The 14,373-nt window shown below is 38.1% G+C and overlaps 1 protein-coding gene across 1 annotated transcript in view; it reads right to left on the bottom strand.

Annotated features, from left to right (window-relative positions):
• Nucleotides 1–5,323, bottom strand: part of LOC128302345 (rho GTPase-activating protein conundrum) — a 32,039-nt gene extending 26,716 nt beyond the window's left edge. The window contains exon 1 of the mRNA XM_053039152.1: nt 5,311–5,323. The gene's annotated coding sequence lies outside the window, so the exon portion shown is untranslated. The remainder of the gene's footprint in view (nt 1–5,310) is intronic.
• Nucleotides 5,324–14,373: the final 9,050 nt, after the last annotated feature.

Raw genomic sequence — 14,373 nt, 5'->3', positions numbered from 1 at the left:
AAATTAGAAACTTCAACCTTAGATTCGGTTATGGATCGGATTCACACTCAGTTTTGATTTTCCTTTGCGTCAACATGACCACTCTTTGTGGCTTCTAATGATTAACGTTGCGTTTCGCCAAGCACACAAAAAAACACCAAAACAGATGCGAAAACGCACTTCTAGCGCGAGCTCGCACGTTAATTTTGGCCTATCCATTTGGGATTCGATTTTTTGGTTCAAAAGCTTTCCAAACTTTCACGCTAAATCACCGAACGAAGGCACGCATAACAGTAACAGTATATTAAAACTACCCCCGCTGCATCGGACACAAACGAAAAATAAAACCAAACACGTGCATCATTTATATTCAGCTACACTTTCTCCTTCATATACACTGTATGCACGAGGATGGAGCTTCCGTCCTAGCAAACCAGGATATTCACGTAATGGTTTTGCAAACTGACCTCGTTCGAACTGATCGCAGCGCGAGAGTCGTGCCAATTTGGTTTGTGCTTTGCCGTAACATGTCTGCATCGAGTGCATTTTTACTTACGCCTTCCCGAAAATACGTTAGGAATATACAGCGCAGCCACGCTTGCTATTTTCAAGCGCGTTTACAATTACAATGTACGGAAAAGTTAAGTGCATGTTTTGTATCCATATCGGAATATAACGCAAATATATCACTGCAAAGCTGTTGATCAATAAATTAATTACAATTACAATTAACACAAATCATCAGGAGTGTGGAATTAGAAAGTATTTAAACTGTTTGTCTAAATAATCTTGTGAGCCCACCATTTAGTAAGTCTGTATTGCCCATGGCTATATGTGGCTTCATAAATATCACATATACAATCCCCCATTCATCGACAGATGAAATGTACAAAATCAGTTCCGACGAAGAAAGCGCCCAACATTGCGGTCTCCATGAAAGCGATTGCGCGAATGCATTAGCCGTGAGGGTATTGTTTTATTTGCGGCTGTATCACACCTCTTCATAATGCACTAATTAATGTGTACTTGGGTTTGATGTCCCTGTGCCGGATTTGCGGTATTTGATGAAGACTCTTGAAATTTTGATTAGGCAAACCGAAGTATTTGAATAATTTTCACGCTACACAGATGTTTGCATGTGTATTTATTGGCTTAAAATTGTCCGTCCAGAGAGTTTAACAAAAATTAATTATATACTAAGTGAAACTTAACCTAAGCTTATGTTAGTAAGACGGGAGCGGGAGCGAAAAGAGGCCAAGTAAAGGTTGAAATCGAAAAGATTATACAGGCTGTTTAAACGGATTAGACAATCACGAAACGGGTCATTATAGCCGTATCTAGTAAGGCATACAAAAAGAAGACTTTAGTGGCTAACACATTTTTATCTATAAGGTTGGTATTAAGGCTGTATTAGGGTTTATTTAGTAATGCTAAAGATTACGGAATTTAATCAATATGGCCTAGTCGTTCATAATGAAATAACGAACAACCGAGGCGGCCAGGTGATGTATTGATAGCGGAGCCAATCCCGTCCACATTAATTTGTTTGCTATGCTAGATTGACTATGCAGTTACGTGGTAAAATAAATCTAGTAAGCCAGAAATGGCAGGCTTGACCTACTAGGTCGTTAGGCCAAGAAGAAGAAGTCTCTCACTGGGTAACGCATTCATGTCAGTGTTTTATTTGCAGGCCAATTGCAAAATTATTGCCGTACGAATATGGTGAAAGTGGTGATTCAGAGCTTATTGATAATCAAGTAGGTAAATGTGTACACATGACGGCAATCTATTCAAATCCACCCAAAGTATAACATCTACAAGGAATGAAGCACTATTGTAATTTAAATTAAAAAAAACTGCCTTCATCATAAAAAAACTAAAACTCAACAATCTACAGAATGGAATAGCAGTAAACTTTACAATTTCTATATCTTCTCGATTGAGATGCTACCAGCGACAATCTGTAGCCCATTTTTATCAGATTACGAGACATATAATAAAGAAACCATTCCATTCCATTTTCGTATCAACCTACAATTGTAGCAACGTCTCCAGACATCTTTGCTATGCTATGATCGAACCACTCGTACGCATATCTTGAAGAAAAGAATTAAACCGTTTTAAAACTACAACCAAATAACCTTCACCGTACCAAGACGTTAAACACTCACGACATCACAAACTGCCGAAGCGAAACAGGTTTTGACAACTCTGATGATCATGGTGATGAAAAAAAGAACAGGTTTGGGGATATTTTTTTTATATATTTCATCTTTTTTTTTCAAAATTAAATAATCTGATCCTTTTCTGGGGATTTTTCTTCCCAGCGAGTGAGCAACCTTGAAAGAGCTAATTGTTGTCGTAAGAGAGATCCATCCTCTCTGGCTGAATATGCTCAAAATGAATGGATGTTGAAAATATGGTACAGTGGAGCGTCGATTATCCAGGTGCCATTTAACCGGGTGTCTGATTACTCGCGCAGTTCGGAAATAACAGTTCCAAAACAAATTTGAAATACCGATACCGATGGGCAATACTGACGGCGGAAGAATGAAAGACCAATTTTTTAAAGATAAAATGAGCTCAATTTCGAAAAGAAAACATCCACAATCTAACTCTCATCCCTATCCCTATTCATCACTCCTCATCGAACACTTGCTCGGGAACAAAAGAATCATATGACCGAGAAATGGTCTGGCAGCCCATGACTGTTTATGATGAGTAAAAATAGTTGTATATTATGTATTATTAAACCATTTTAATAAACTGCTGAAACAGTACTGTACGAACGCGGCATGATGATAGCGGTCTTCGCCCGAACGGATCGGTTCAAATTCCATCCGGCTAAATAAAGTAATAGAAAGTCAAAAATGCCAGACCTAAACCACTGGCAGAAGAAACAGTACTGTTTTAACAGGTAAAAAAAGATAAAAGTTTTATCTTTGGTAAAACACGTAAAAATTAGTGTTGGGAAGTGCCCTACTGTACGCAAGGTGCGTACAGCACACGAAATTGTATTTTGCGCACAGTACAGTGCAAAAATTGTACTCTTTAGCCACACTGTACTTTTGTAGGATGTAGTAGCGTATGCTTTTGCGCACTGTGCACACTTGCCAAACTTTGCGCATTTACACACACTGTCACACACTGCATAGTGCGCATTTTAGGTAATTTTAAGTATAATGACCATTGCGCGCACCCCACAATGTACTCTTTTTCTCTCGTACTGTTTATGCTATGCGTGTGTTATCGCTTTTGCGCGTATGTTTGTGCAATACTGTTCAGGAGAGATATGCATTCCGGAAAAATATACATATTCCTAGAGTCTGTATAAACGATTTTATTACTTTTCCTTTTTTTAGTATCCCTCATAATGGTTTCAATATATGAATGATAATGATTTACGGATCGCATGATTTCAATATACAAATATCGATATTACAGGCCAACGATTAAAGTCATTCCCATTCGTATTTTTTAAATTTTGGAAGGGTAGAGCATTCTTCCCCTTAGCTTTTTGCAAACCTTCAGTCCTTTTGATCTAATAGGAAGGTGATATTGATGTATCTTACCACGTTTGAACCGAACAGAAACTTCTGTATGATGTTTCAAGAACCTTGCCCAAAGCACCGTACTCTTTAAACGTTCATTTGTGGTAGATGATGGTTAAAAAGTTTTTCCTATATAGTATAAGACAAGCCCCCGTATTGGAATCTGCCTGAAACCAACACACGCAATATGGAAAAGGTACGGCCACGCAACAAAGGAAAAAGACCTATGGGATCAAATCCTAAAGTAACCCATACTAATATATACTACCAACACAACAATAACACACCGTCTCTTCTAACAATCAATCATTTAAACTAAACACACTTCTTCCTTTTCTCTACCAACTAAAAAAAAAACAATATAGAAAATTAAAAGAAACCTTCAGTCAGAAAAAAATTGTTAAATTGCTCCTAATTTATTGGGTAATTGTAATGGTACGAAGTTTCTATTGAGACTTTAAAAACTGCACGGAATCGGAAACAATCATTGATCTTCCTCCTACCCTTCGAATCGTAGCGCTCACATAAAATAATTTGACAGTACACAAAAGAACGACGTAAACTTACGAGCAATACACAACGGTTTGAGAGGATACGGTAATTTTTGCGAACGTAGTGTAAACAAAGACCCTTGGAGAATAGCGATAATGCCTATTCGTCTGCGTACAACCTATTACTAGTACACTACGCACCGAAAAGGCTTGCTCACTCAATACTAGAATGGTGCACACGGTGAATTTTTATTGCTTGTTATCATTTTTCAATGTATTGGTAAAAATTATCCAGGTTTGATGAATAACACGGTCCTGGTATACCTTTGCCTCTATTCTGACGGCAAAAGTTTCGCCATGACTAACAAATCTTTATCGCTGTAGTTTGAAATCTTGTAAACGCACTTAAACGCTTATCAGTGCATCTGACTGGGCGAGTTTCGTTGTTAACATACAAACATAAAGGTGATCTGTAACGGGAAACAAAAGTACGAAACGATGGCCCATTCCCCATTATACACTTCTCCATTGAAAAGGGTAGTTCTACCATATAAGGTAGCTCACTTCCATTAACTTAACTCACATGACATTTCTGCTTTGTCAAAACTGCGCGGTCAACAACAACATTCCATTGCTTGAACGGGTACTTTCACAAATGAACCAACACACCTGCACCTCACAAAGCAAACAGCATACGCACTTCTCAACTAAACGAGATGAATTTTACAACGCGCATCGTTGTTGAGATTGGTTTAAGCAGCAACGAAACCGTTCCTTCGAACCTGATTGTCACTTTGACCGGCATGCGGACCTGGCTATGGTTGAAGGTGAAATTTATGCGATTTTCACTTTCACGCAGACACAGCTGCTGCGTAATGTTTCGAGTTCCGCTCGGTTTGATTCACGCAGGAATTCATAACCAACAATATAACGTTAGCCTCAACATCTAATTAGTCACAACCATTTGGTTTATGTTAAAGGAATGAAATTTAAGTTTAACAGCTTGAAGACACTAAACATATAGCCATGCCGTTATTTAAGTAATAGGCGTTTTCCTATGGAATACGCAATGACATCAGATCACTAACCCAACGACGCGCCTTTGGCGTACAGAACAAATCACCCTCCGAAGAGATTATAGGTCTGGGATCGACACACACACACACACACATACACGCACACATACTCGTGCACCCACACAATCAAAATAATGCACCATCAAACCAAAACAAAACTGAGGAAACACAAGTGCATAACACGCGCACAAACTACAGCGACCAAACACGCACCTTTCGTTGTGAGTAGTCGTCGAAGGAATAAAAAAAAGTAAACACAGCCACGTTTACATTAAACAAGCGCGCGAAGCAAAAATCCAACCTTGCCGAATGAAAGTTTCAACTCTTCTGAGACGCGCAGCGTCAAGCGCGAACACTTGACGCATTCCGCGAGCAAAGGAATCGCTGTTGTTTGCGTTTGAATGAAGAAAACAATGGGTTGATGGAATAGGAGTAACTGGACAAAAATTAATTCAGTTGTAACAATACAAAAAAATTAAATCGTTTCTATTTGCCTAGTTCAGGTTCGCATATGCAATTGAAACAGTTGGGTAGAAAGTATGAAAAACATATTGCAATAAGAGCATTGAACATTTTTTGTATAATCTAACCAAACCAGACAAATTTAGACACAATCTTTGAATAATTAGTTTAACCATAAATCGTCGTTATATCCAAGTTTTTCATATTTGCGTTATGTTATATTATTGAAGATTTTATTTTGGTATGTAGTAACGTTTTAGGTTTCAAGCAAATGATTCGTCGGTTATTTACTTTTTGTTTACATTTTTAATCCATTCACAGCACATCCGAACACTTGTTTTTTGTGTTATAATGTTTTGACTTTGGTTGACCGTTATTTTTATGCACCATGTTGGCTCATTTGCTGAAATTTCAAATTTTTCGTGGTAGGAAGGTAATAAGAAAATTTACCTCCGTAAATATAGATTATGTCATAGTGTCTGTGACTCTTGGGAGCTAAATTGGGATATATTGGGATAAAAAACGAAACACTATAAACAGAAAAACTGTTGGTCTTTTTTTTGTTTTCGTTAGAACGGTCTGGCCGTATCGACTTATTGTACCACGTAGCCGGATAGTCAATCCTTGGCTACGAGGGATTGGTAATGATGGGGTTTTAGTCCGGTCCGTTCGTGTGAAGACCGGCTCCGGTACCATCTTGCCATCTGGCCGCCCCAAAAAAATCAATGGAAAACTGCTGGTCTTACCAATAGAAAAAAATGCAATACTTCTGAAATTAGATATTATGTCCTTTATTTCGGCACTTGATACACTATGCATTTGTGAATGATAGCAGTTGTACGAATTCACCTTGAATAGCTCGTGATACCTCACGCATACATTCACAACTATACAAAACAGCAAAGCAGATAAAACCTAGAGGAATTTTTTTTTAAGAAAGAGAATGTGTATTCAACTTCATTCTCACAAACCTAACTTCTCTTTCTGTATATACACTTGTGAGCATAAGGTTTGACTATCAAACTCGCTCCATACGCACCTATTTCACTGCTACAGCCACAATATGTTGACCAGTTGTGGTGCGTTTTAGGTGCGTCAATGGTTCATGGTTTTCTTTTCCTTCCTACATCTCTTCTACCCTGTTCAGAGTGCTGTTGTATTAACTTCATTCGTTTCTATCTCTGAACATCATTCCATATTTGATTCTGTTCCCCTTTCCCCTATAAACCTCATACCAAACGACAATCTATAGCTTCTCCAGAAGATCGCCTTACAAGGAAACAAAAACTTTGAAATACTAATGCCGAGATCCACCAGTGAAGGAAAAGCGATGAAAAAGCAGCTTAAACGGTTTTACCAGAAGAACAAAGAAGACATACATGCAACAGAACACCTTTTGAACGAATTTAGATCCAACAGTCAATGCTGAGGGACCGTGTAAGAGCGAAAGGACGCTGATTCTCCTCTGACCAGCTGTAATAATTTGAGCTTAGACACAAAATTGCTCTTTTATAATTTTCAAACTTATTTATGATGCAGTATTTAGAGGAACGATAATATGATAAAGAGTTCAACTATGAGGCAATATTATAGTCGCTAGAGGCAGTCGTAAACACTTAAAATAGGTTGGAAGTTGACCGATATTTGTTTTGAAAAAAAAAAATGCGGTACCACATACCACATACAAAATCCGTAATAATTTGAAACAAAGTAGTTTGCATTTGATAAACTTGATGTAAACAATCCAACACGACAACAAAATTTAAGAGTGCATTTGAGCATGCAGTGAAAATGTAACAACAAGTGTTTTTAACACTATCTTTGTATGTCAATAGGGCACGTGATACTAAAAATGCAATGATATTTCTAATCAGAGGCGAAACATTACACTTATCTATCGCTCATTATAGACAGCGGTCATTGCAACATATGAAGAGCTTGCAATTAGCCAGGTGGAATGAGTATCGATAAGCTTCAATAGTGCATTTTATCTATTTTGAAATGCTTCAATAATTTCTGGAATGTCACATTCCATTCGCTACCAATTTTCGTTTGGGTACTATGATGTAACGATTCAGAAAAATTAAAACATACTCTCCTGCCGACACGACACACGACACGCTCCCCAAGGGAGTAAAATCCGGGTGTGGGCCACTATTTGCAACCGTTTCAGGTCCTCCCTAAAGTGGACCTGAATAGTCCCCACTCTCAGCAGTTTGGGCTAACGATGAACAAAATTTTCATCGAGTAATCATCGTGATCAATTTTTGGGCCCGCGACACTTTTAACAAGCTCAAATCTTTTGCAAGGCTGCGTTCAGTTCAATTTCTATGGTTGTTTTAAAAATGATTCTGTAATTTATAGCAAACTGACTGACAAGCAACATTACGTAACCGGAGTATTGAGAAGAAAAGCAAACGTATATCGTACATCGTAAAATGGAAAGCCTTTCAATTCTCTACCCGGACACGTCCAGACCCGTCAATTAACAACACGCTTACTTACTGATTTATTAAGCGCTACAGCCGCTTCCATGTCAAAGTCCATGTCTCAGAAGCGTATGTAAGTACTAAAACTATACAACAACAAGAACTGAACAAGCTAGCCCATATCCTTGGCGCAGGCGCTTTGTGATAGCAAAGGGCACTGATAGTTTTCTATCCACCATCACCTGGCATGTGACGTTGGTCATTGTCATTCGTACTAGTCTGATAATTTTGGTTGGGATTCCGTCGTAACGTTTTACTCTGGCTATGCTGTCGTATGCGGCCTTGATGTCGATGAAGAGGTGGAAGGAATGAATGGTGTTATCGAAGCCCTTCTAATGAGACGTCGTGGGATGGGGTAATTGAATTGTCTTACTTTGAACAGGTTAGTGGATCGACAGACGGGAAGTGGGGCTCCTGTACATCTGTGAAAACAGATGGCCGGATGAGAAGCCTCCTCTAACAAATGGAGAGGGTTGAAGCATCGCTTTTCGGAGACTTTGTTGGCATAATTCATACTCTTATTCCTACTATACAGCTTTTCCTAGGCCCCCGTACAACGAGGAGGCCGCCTACTTCGAACGCCGCTAGATCTTCCACTGTTAGTAGTGATAAAGTTTCTAAAGAGCGAAGAACGCAATTTGTTCCAGGTCTAGGATTGTTCTTTTTTTTCTGAAAATCACTGCCACAATCCTAGTGAAGAAAAAAATAAAATACATCATAGATTCGCTTTTTAACACATTCAGCGCCGTGTCAAAAACGTGCAAGGCGATTTCCATAGAGCATTACCCAAATTTGTGTGATAGGGCTCTGAACGCATTAATGAACAATTCCTGGTACTATTGCAAAAGAATATATTTCTCTTTTATCAATTATGCTGTGTGAATGATTTTTCGAACTGTGTCGCGACGAACCAATAATACACTAACGCGAAACGATTAGACGGCGAAATTGTGCTATAACTTTATCCTTAACTTTATTAAATTCCTCACAAACCAAATTCCAGTTTTAAACAAACACTAACAGCCCTGGAGCTCAACAGTAGAAAAAAAAAATGTTTCCGTCATATCCGTAGGCGAAGAAAACGATTTCCTCCACATAATCGTTTAGCTAGACAGGTTTTCGGGGAACCGAATGAAGACGGCATAAGACCGCTAGATTGAATTTCAGCTGTCGTAACTATTACCCACCATGCAAGAAAGCATATATAGTAAACTAACCTCGCGATTAATACGTCGCGGAAATAGCTTCAAAGCGTCCTGAACCGCACTACTGTTAGCTATCAGCTGATCAACGGTTCTACTGCTGGCCCGGTGTGTACGCGATACGAACATTCAAACACCCATTTTTTACAATCGCAACAATCTATTCGGAAATTCCTCCGTTATCTCAGTGCGCTGTCTCATGTAGCCCATAACGAACTAAATAACCATATGCGATGAAACAACTCATAAAACCTTCTGGGTATAAGGCGGCAACCGTAATCGATTAGCCATTTGAGGTTGGCATCTGTCGCAACATCTATTCCCACAAAGAATTAATTCACAATTAAAATCAATACTTTTCCGGAGTTTTATGGAAAATTTGATTAGGTGCTGTTAACTCATAGTCGAATACTCGTTCCAAATGGCAATTACCACAAATTACCACGAGAATTCTCCACCCGTCAATTCTAAACGCACAATGATTTGCACGAGCATCCATACAAGTGCACCAGACATCTAAGGATCAAATTTAAATGAAGTACTGGCTAATCGGTTGGTTACAGGGCTATGCAACAGAATTCCGTAGTGTACGTAAAATTAAAGATGTTTAAAAAGGGGTTTTCTTCCCAATTGGTGGAAGTTGTTAATTTTATGGACATAAACATAAACTGGTGAAACATGGACTGCAATCGCAAACCCGAAATATCCAGTGAAGTACAATGATCCATATAATGATGGAAGTCAATTCTCTTGGCTGGTGTGATTTAAACTGACGAATGTTGCCTATGATTTAATCGAGCCTTTCATTCAAAAGATGTTTTCCTGAAGTTAATGGCAATATTACGTATTTTGGCTATTTGCATTTGATGACATCTTGACCATTGGGACTTGATTACAGACTCCTGGTTACCTGGCTTGATAAATTTGTTTTAGAAAAGTAAACAACAGAGATGAATCAACTGCTCCTGAAACACTCTCGCATTTCTTTTAGTAAAAAACATGAAAAATTGCAGCGAATCAAGCAGTCAAACAGTTTTTTAAATACCTTTATAAGCTGCTATAAAACATGGAATCCTTTTCTATGCTGTTATCTTCGTGGATTCAATGATCATTTCTGGTCTTCCTTGATTTGTATTAATCAGGATATTGAGTCCAGTCTTATTGGCACTTGGCACAGAAATGTCAGGCCCATACTTCTTAAAGTTGTGCCGATAGAAGAAGAAGTAAGTGCTACGTACGGGTCGAATAGGATTTTGCATCAGTTTTGTCATTTAAGAAACCTTTCACACTGTATCACCGAACACGATTAAAATTTTTCGAAAATCTTGTAAAGGATCCGATTGAAAACTGCTAGAAAACGCGCGAATACCCAAGGGCAACACTTAAAAAAATTCTCAAATTGCGCGTCCATTTAGTTTGGTCCATTTGATAAAACCAAAATATACATGGAAAAATACATTGTTGGCTCATAGAGGGGGATCATAGAACGCGTTGAAAGAAAGGAGTTTAAAGAAGAGATGTGAAATCAAAAATGCTCCACACAAAAAAATGATCCATGGATGTGGGAAATAATGTTACCATGGAAACGTTATGCGTCGCCTCCAACTAAAATTTGTATAGCGATTTTTAAGTTTATATTTTTAACAGCTACTATGTACTATATTTTGCTCGCGAATTTATATCATTTAATTACCTATACAATCTTTGTTAGCCTGTCGGTTGTTGGCCCACCGATAAGTTACCCGAACACAGAAAACAATCTAACGTAAAACGCCTGTAAACATGTACAAGAAAATAAAAGCACAAAAACTCGCAATACATTCCAAACGGTCGTCGCCATACCTCCTTTATACGGAAAGCCGTCGGAAGATGTCAGCATTGACGGCTCCCTCCCAGAGTTTAGTGACATCAAATAAGATCGTTTACGTCACAAAGAACGCGAGGATGCACTGGTTCCAAAGTGCTGTTAAGTGTTCCAAAATCGACGATAAATTTTCGCGTTAGGTCGAAGTTCCGCAGACGCCAAAATACTAATCTCACGTTGCTAGAGGAACGAAATTAAATAAAATTCTCAAGGAGTTTCTACTGATCAGGCTGGTGATGAAAACTAAAAAAAAACTGTACAAGTTAGTCACGACGAGTGTGCTATGATAGAATGCGGCGATTTTAATAGTGTGCAGTAATTGGAAATCAACTGTGCAATAATAGGGTTCATTCAATTATTACGTAACGTTGAGAATGGTGTAAGAGGGTTAGTGTTAGCGTTCAAGTGTAGTGTTTCAATGCCTAAAAGCTAGCAACAACAAAGCATATCATAAGTGGATAGAGTTGATTCAAGAATAGAGCGAACCAGACTACAATATAATGTTCACAGGCAGAAAGGATCTATAAAATCAGAAGTAGCACGCATTATGAAGCCTAAAGTCCTGTTGTCTTCAAGCCATCATCAAGTTACAATTTGAAGTTCAATCTGTCATGAAGTATAACCCCAAGGTCACGAATAAAGGAAACACGGGTAATAGGAAACATTAGAGAGTTGGTAACTAGAAGACATCTTCAGTATTCATCATACCTCAGTTCATCATTCATTATTCATTCCCGAAACAATTATCAATTTTTGACAAATAGAACATGGGGCATCATGATCGGTGCTTGTATGGCCGCATTTGAAGTCAACATACCATCTAAAATAGTTGATTTTGAGGGTGCAAAATTCCACGATGCGATTTATTTAATTTAACCTTGTTTTTTTCTTACAAAATGCAATTTTTCATTGACACTCTAAATTTCTGGCGTCCCATTGACTGATAAATGAAAGAAATGGAGTCACGTAACAACTTTACCAACAAACGTTGTTATACAATCGTCATTTTTTACATCCTTTAAATCTGCGTTTTATAACAAAAAAGCATGCATGCAAGTGCTAGCTAAAATTTACACACAATTGCTTACATACTGCACAGTATATAAAAAAAACATGATGAGTGAAAATATTTTAGAAATTTACTTTAGTACCCTTTTGGAGTGCGTTTTGGAGTGCTGAGCTAACATAATTTTTAAGTTTTAATTTGATAAAGATGATGCCCACCTTACAGCCCCGCATAGAACTAAGATGTGATGATACTACGATACTAATGTTAATCCAGTGGATGATTGCCATGATATTGATTTCTATTTAGCAATTGTTGCAGCAAAACTAACGGAAGTTAATTTGTTGGATTAAATAACTGCGTTCTGTCGTTATACTGTTGGCGATTATTTCGTATGCAACAGCTGCAACCCCTAACGGGGTATGTATGTAAATGTAACAGATAAGCACAGGTGGAAGGTTATCAATCATCCCTGCTTTCGGAATTGTTTTCATAAATCTATCACGATATTTTTGTTATTTCCTGTGGGTTATCCTTGTTCGGGGTTCAAGAATTTAATAGATAAACTTTTCTTACAAGAACTATTCGCTGACAAAACATTTAAAATAAAAAAAAACTGGCAATGACGCTAGCTACGAAAAAGGACTAACGATTGGAAACTCGGCAGTGGATCTGCACATCGCTTGCATTACACGGAAGCACCCATGTTTTTAAGGCTCGCTTCGGATACTTCGGAGTAGTTATTTTGAAAGTTAATCGACGTTTGGTATACGAATCGGACGTTAAAAAGTTTGATAGCATTTCAAACCTTAATCATGTTCGGTTCGTGTAAACTTCGCGTACCTATTCTCTCTAAAGCATACGCGTTAAGTTATCTTTATTGATATGTGTCAAACAACCCAACCATCGCGTTCGTGTCTCACTAGTTGGCTCGCATTCATATTCTCAACCAATGGTATCAACCAACCAAGGTATGACTGTATTGAATTAAGAATATAGTGTATCGATCTAAGGATCCCATCTCCTGTATGTACTGGGCATTAACAACTTGTTCACGCACGTTCATTGTAATGAAAATTCTTATAATGTATATCTTACTCCGACCAACGGCATTCTTGAATTTCTTAAATAAATAACCAATTTTTGATTAGCTTAAATCCAGGTGATGAAATGTAAGAAAAGTAGCATCGAATGTGAAAATTGAGAAAATGCTGCTGAAACACAGAAATGGATTGACGGAAAAAATACAACACCAGTGAAGTAGAATGAACGAAGCATCGAAAAGTACGCATCAACGTATACACCGTGTATTTTGTCTTTGGATGAAGGGTCTAATGCACAAATGCACTGGAGTGCAGTCTTCTAAAGACATCAAACAATTGCGATTGTGGTAAATCATCAACATAGACTCATCGAACGCAATTCTTATGTGCCTAATCACATGTGTTAGTACTTATAACTGGAGCGCAACCTCCAAATTACTCTGCAACGAATAGATACTACTAGTTTGAGACAATATAACGATTGCACAGAGCAAAAACATGCAACTTCTCCTACAATGCAATACTGCGTGCAGCTACTACAATGTTTTTAGTTCGCAAAAATACTCTAATTGCACGATACAAAAGACAAACCAACCGTTAAACTCTCTGCATCATGCAACGCAAATTCTCCGCAACCCGTTGTTGTCCGAATGTCAATAACAATAAGAAATTGCCAAATGATTGAAGCAAAACGGGAGCAACCGATGTAAAAAATTTGAATGAAAGAAGTTGCGAAAGTTGTGCACCATCGTATATTGTTAACCAGTATAACAGAGCTAAGTTTATCACGAGTGAATATGTCATGTTCATTGACATCAATTGACGAAATGGTTGCTTCTTCTTATTCTTTTTCTTCTTCTTTGCGTAACAACCTAATAGGTCATGCCGTCCATGTCTGGTTTCCTAGACTTATTTTCCCACGTAGTCGGGTAATCAGTCCTTGCTACAGGAGTTGTATCCGGAAATAATTTTGGACCAGTCCTGTCGTGGGAAGACCGGCGTCGAGACCAATACACCATTGGGCTGCCTCACAAACTAGTTGCACTCAAAAGGTTGTTTATTTTGGAATAAACTTCAGTTATAGAGCTTTTCTAGGCTCTTAGAAGATTTTCCTTTGCAGTCTTTTTCCGAGTTACACGAATAATGCGTGCTAGAATAATTCGCGTTAGTCGAATTCCCTTGGTGATATTGTTTATATTTAGTATTCAGT

The sequence above is a fragment of the Anopheles moucheti genome, chromosome 3 (assembly GCF_943734755.1).
Source record: "Anopheles moucheti chromosome 3, idAnoMoucSN_F20_07, whole genome shotgun sequence".
NCBI lineage: Eukaryota > Metazoa > Arthropoda > Insecta > Diptera > Culicidae > Anopheles > Anopheles moucheti.
The sequence above is the reverse complement of the archived record's forward strand: the minus strand, read 5'-3'. Positions and strand labels throughout refer to the sequence as shown.